The sequence below is a fragment of the Notothenia coriiceps genome, unplaced genomic scaffold, assembly GCF_000735185.1.
Source record: "Notothenia coriiceps isolate Sejong01 unplaced genomic scaffold, NC01 NC01_scaffold00035100, whole genome shotgun sequence".
Taxonomy (NCBI): domain Eukaryota; kingdom Metazoa; phylum Chordata; class Actinopteri; order Perciformes; family Nototheniidae; genus Notothenia; species Notothenia coriiceps.
The window spans coordinates 31,420-37,580 of NW_011367801.1; positions in this window are offsets into that span (position 1 = coordinate 31,420).

A 6,161-nucleotide genomic window follows, 5' to 3' on the forward strand; every position below is an offset into this window, starting at 1 on the left:
CGTACGTACGTACGTAGTACGAGAGAGAGAGAGAGAGAGAGAGAGAGAGAGAGAGAGAGAGAGAGAGAGAGAGAGAGAGAGAGAGAGAGAGAGAGAGAGAGAGAGAGAGAGAGAGAGAGAGAGAGAGAGAACCTTGTTACTTTGGAGCACAGATAGTTGTATTTTGCCAAGCAGGATGAGGACAGAGTGTTTGATTTTCAGATGATAAAAAATGAAATGTGGCATTGATGTGTTAGGATGATATCGCAAAGGGAGAGCTCATAATTAAATGGGATATGAGTGGATGCCTGAAAATCTCGGGTAGAGTGACAGGCTGAATATTAGCCTATAGCCTCAGAGTGATGGGGAGAGGAGCAGAGAACAGGAGAGGAGGGTTTTTGATAAATGTCATTTTTCTCCCAGCTTTTAAAGTGACGCCGGCAGGAGTGTGCAGCCTGACCTTTTACACACTGAGTGAGATGCGCCTGGGAAAAGACAAACTGGTGGGAGAGGGATAAAATCTGTTGGAAACGTTGAAGAAACCAAAGAGGTTGTGTAAAATATTTGGACTAATTGACATGCATGAAAATTCAAGTGGAGGAGCTGACGATGAAGACATCATTACAGTTTGTCTTTTTTAAACACTTGACACCTCTACCAGGCGCTTCACTCTTCACAAACCATGGCTCACTTATTGAAATCTAAGACAGCCCACTGCAATACAATACAGAGGATTACAGCACACCACCTGTTGCTGCGCTGAAGCAGCCAGACAGTTAGTGTCTGTTCAGAGGAGTCCAGGAAAGCTGCTGTGGAATGCTAGCTTTGTGTCAGCGGCTTATGATTATGTGGGTAAGATCACACGTTTGCTTTTACTGTGGGAGCTGACCTACTAAAGCTTTAGGCCCCGGTGACGACGTTTGAAAAACTATCAGCTCGCACTTACAGTCACTGCAAGCATCACTCCCTGTGGTATTCACCCCCAGGACCGTGGAGCAGGGAAGGTGTAAGCGTATGACACAGAAACAGGGCCCCGGCATCGAATAGCCGCTCTATCTGCTTATCTGCCTGTCGTTGCCTCCTGAAGGTGGTAGGTGACACAGAGACAATTACCAAACACAGCACAAAGCCAACCCCAGCGCATCCCTGAGGATGTGACTCACTGGGCCCCCGGCCTGTTTGTTTGATGCTAGTGACAAAAGATCTGACCTCTGACCTTTTCAGCTCCCGATGAGTCACTGGTGGTGTGCTGAAAGTCGGGGCTTCCCCGCACCATGTAGCGGTCACAGTACAGCAACCGGTAACATTTAAAGGTTGCCCCAAAACACTATTCTGTGTTTGTCTGAGCTGTGTATACCAAGACTCCAGCATGTTGACAGAACTGATATATTTTAGGTTAGCTGTGTGCATGGCATCTTCAATGTTATATTTTTTAAGTAATTCTCTGGGGTTTAAGAAGCCACTGCCCAAAACAACAAATATATGTTTTATAAATCTAATTGAATTTACCTGCCTAGATAAGTAAAGTAAATTCACCTGATGTGCTGTTATTGATTGTGAGGTGGAATTTCGATCATTTGACGGACTCAGGTACAATTTTGAGGTACTTGTCTTTATTTCTATCGAATGCCACTTTTTTGTTGTACTCCGATCCATTAAATAGATAATTATTTCTTAGCATATAAAAACATATGATAATGAATTTTTTTGCATCATTTGTATTCCTTTTAACTTATCCCATTTAACCTCTCTCAAATCTTGTGAACTTCTTGAGGGTGCCCAAACCCGAGGTTGGAAACCACTTTCTGAAACCACCTAATTGTATAAACAATAATTAAATCTAACAACGCCTAGTTAGCTACACACTTAAACATGCTGTCTATGTATGTATAGAATCAACAATATAATAATACATCAGTTAAAAGGCAATTTTTCTGCAGAACTGAAACTTCCACTCACATCAGCTAGGATTTTTACACAAGACTAATACTTTTAATGGAGTATTTTCACAATGTGTTATTTGTAGCTGTCAGTCTCTTTATGAAAAATAAATCTGGTGACAGACCAAACCTGAGCCATTTCAGGTTTACTTCAAAGCTGCCCGGATGTTGTACCTTGTTGCACCGGAACAAAGCTTCTTATTGGCTGATTGACTGAGCTGACTATAAAACCAAGTGCTCTCCACACTGCTGACGTCTTCATGTGGACAGCGAGACAGACAGGAAGAGACGAGGAGCGAGACAGACAGGAAGAGACGAGGAGTAAGGCAGGCAGAAAGATGTTGCCTCAGCGTCCAGACTGAGCAGCAACTGGTTTGTTGTCTTTAGCGAACACGTTAGGGTGTGACTCATGTGCATACATAGTTGGAGCAGATAGGAAACATCCAAACTCACAGACCTGTTTTTATTCTACTGCAGTCTTCAGATTTCTGTCGTGAGTTTGCTTTAGTCCACCGTCATATGGAGCACTTCCAGTCCACATCTGTTTATGAGGAAGAGCGTGGGTTTATTATTGCATCAGACAGTCACGCCATGACCCTTGCTCACTTCTTGCCCCTTTGACGTTTTTTCAGAGAATACCAAGAAAGGGGAGATCGTTTGGTTTTTATCTTTTCTTTTATGAACTAAGAGCTATGAACACAAAGCCTAAGCTACTGAAAATTTGGTAAACTGAAGTCACCCTGTCTCTCAAAGGATGACCTGTCTAAACCCTGTGTTATACAAACAGGCAGGCGAGACATACACAATCACACACACACACACACACACACACACACACACACACACACACACACACACACACACACACACACACACACACACACACACACACACACACACACCATCAAGTTGTTCTCCAGAGTTTATTTGAGTTTTGAGTCGGATCCAAACTTGCCAAGGCAAATAGTCTCCATGGGTCCAATGGCCAGAGCTTTATAACTTGCTGTGAAATGAAAATGACAGTTGGATGGAGGCACATCTGCCCAGGTGAGAGTTATTTGTTTTGTAGTGTTGGAGCTGAAGTAAATTGAAGGAGTAGAGAGGGTGAGAGGCAGAGAGATAAATGAGAAAGGAGCGATTCACAGGCAGAGGAAGTGATGGAAAGGTAGAGCCAGAAAGTGACTGAGACACAGAGTGGAAGAGAAAGCGACTGTCGCTGGGTTGTTGACAGGTGGGCCTCAGGGCAGGTACGACAGGTTGATTCAGGTAAGCCCCTCTCCCCCCTACTCCCCTTCTCCCCTCCACCATCCAACCCTCCCCTCTTCCCCAGCTTGAGACTGCAGACATGGGATAGCCTACAGGGCTGAGCAGACAGGTCTGCATCAGAATGCCCCGCAACCTTTTACAATCATACGATAATCATTTAACTCCGAGTGCCATACGTCAACAGGCATGACGGCTGATGAGGCAGACAGACAAGACGACAAACAACAGCAACACCCATCTTACGCTTCCAAGGAAGACGAAAAAGAAAAAGTAACAAGGAAGGGAAGGAGGGAGGAATGAATAAATGAATAACTGTCAGAAGCATTTGGCTCATGGGACAATGGTTTTAAGAGTAAAGGCTCAGGGCCAAATGTCACTTTGGGTCACTTGGACTGAAGAAACAACAACAGATGTTGTAAACTTAAACTGCAGCCAGGCAATGAAGCATCTTAAGTGATAATTAATTATAAGTAATTTAGTTAGCTCTATCTACATTCTATGGAGGATCAGGGTCACAGTTTGAGTCTCTCTTTCGCTCTCTTAATGCAAGGACTATGAAACGTTTGGGTGTGCAGGTTAATGGTGCAACTGGATTAAGAAGTCTAGATGCATCCATAATGCAGGCATTTACCTTAATGGGAGAAACGTGACTGAGGAGCAGTGTTTACATTAAAGGAGGGTGAGAGTTCAGCTGAGCCGAGGGAATGTTTTTCTGCCTACGCTGGCGGCAGACGGTGTAATGAATTTCTATAAAGCGCACTGCAAATAAAAATAAAGACACACAAAGGAGATTGCATGTTGATGGTTGTCGGGTGATGCTGACAAGGAGAAATGGGCGAGGACGGCGTTGAGACTTGCAAAGTGTACAGTTTTTGAAAGACATCAAGTAACCTCATCTGCCTCCAGTTTTTTTTAAAGAGTCAAGAGTATGGAACTGTAATCTCAATTAAATCCCAGGATTTTAAGACAAGGAGTACTGATCAAACAGGAAGTCAAAAGCTTTTATATGATCTTTATCACCCACTTTTCAGCAATAATTCACACACAGGTTGCGACAAAGACACACATCAACGTGTTCCATTATTTGTGTTTGTCTTTCTATGCAAACACGGCGTGCCCGTGGCAAACTGAACCCAAACACCCACCAACATTGTACACACACATCATGTCAGAGGGCCGACGTGAGTACATGTATCCACAAGTGTGCTGACGGCACACACCCTGCATATAGCCTGACAGTCTGTTGGCCGCAATACACCACACAATTAAAATAAATATCCTACGAAGGCCACATGGTGCTGCTTCTTCTAACAGCCAGACAGGGGAACAACTCCATAGCAACACCAGAGAAATGTTTACGTGTGAGAATATTTGGATATGCACTGTTGGAAACATAAACAGGCTTAGTGTCATAATTTAGTTAGGAACAGGATTTCTCTCTGTATTGACTTATAGAGTCAAAGAGTAAAATAACGTAATTTGGAAAGTCATGAACTTCCATATTTCTCGCAGTGGGAATGTGACAGTGTGTGTTCTCATTACGAGCACACAGACGGCCCTCCATGGGTCTCACTCTCTGAGTCTCTCTCTCTCTCCCCATCTATCTCTGCATTCCCAGACAGCTTTAGCAGTTCAAACCCTCGCACTGCGGCATTGTCACACACCACACTGGTTGCCATGGAGAAATAGTCCTCCTGGTCTCCAAGGTACCGAGTCTATTGTCTTTGGCTTCTTTATTTAGATGAAAACATGATTTGTTGGAAGAGATCTACTTGTTTTTCTGTTGCTTCTCTTTGCCGCCTTTTCTTTCTTCTTCTTCCTCCACACGAGCATCAATGCAACGTCGCATGATGTGTATTGTTTCATTCTTCTCCTTTCCAGGAGTTTGACTATGCGCATGTGTGCGTCAAGCTTGCCTGATGTTTTGTAGCAATTAATTTCAGTGTGTCTGCATGTCAGGGCCCCAGGAGGGGGGCTGTATAAAAGTTTTCCCCATTGCCAGAGCTCTCGCCAGGGCTTATAATTGCCTTCTATTACCAGGGCTGGGTGTCACAGCCTGTCTGTCACCATGAGACTCTCAACTAATGACAGATGATGAGGAGAGGAGTTTGCAGTTTTCTTACCGCTGCTCTTTCTGGCAGAATAGATAAAACAGGATATATAAAAATACAGTAAACAAAAGTATTGTCCTCCAGCAATGTGACCCTGCTTGTTGTGTTATGCAAAAAAGTTCACCCTCAGTGATTTGTGAACCTGTACGGTTTGAGAACTTGATTTGAAGACGCCTGTATAAGTCTGGTTCGCAAACAGAAGACAACCTTAAGGTGTACCTTAAAAAACAACAACAAATGTTCAGTGACTCTAAAGGGGCTTTAGAATGCAGCTGTTAGGGCTACAAACACTTACAATCAGCAAGCTTTAACCTTTGACCTCGTTACTTTGCATGTTTCCAGCTCTACTCACAGCTGTCAGCAAGCTGCAACTTCTGTAGTCGCTGGCAGTGCGACTGAAAACAAAACAGGAAGTGACATCACATCCGTTGCTCCGTGATATCACTGGGCTGAGTCGGAGAAAACGATAGAGTGAAAGGAAGAAAAGCGACAGAGCAGCGAGCTGAGCGGCTGATGGGTGGAAAGAGGAAGCTGTTTGTGTTTCGTTCTCATTCAGTGGCTGTGGCTCAGACATCCCACACTGTGGTCTTGTTTAAGGCCAGCCAGACAAATAAACTGATCCAATTTAAATCAATTATCTACTTAATCAGAGGGACTACAAACACACAATCTTAACATTCAGATGACCATCTTGAATCACGGCACATAAAGTCTTTTATGGAAACTTTATAATCAGATATAAATATTTTTTGGGCTAGACTCTGCGGACGTCAGCAGTTGCAAATCATTCCCTCAGTTAAATCTATTATCCGCCTCTTGTTTCCTGCACTATGTGTAACTTCTCAATAACAATAGATAACTTCAG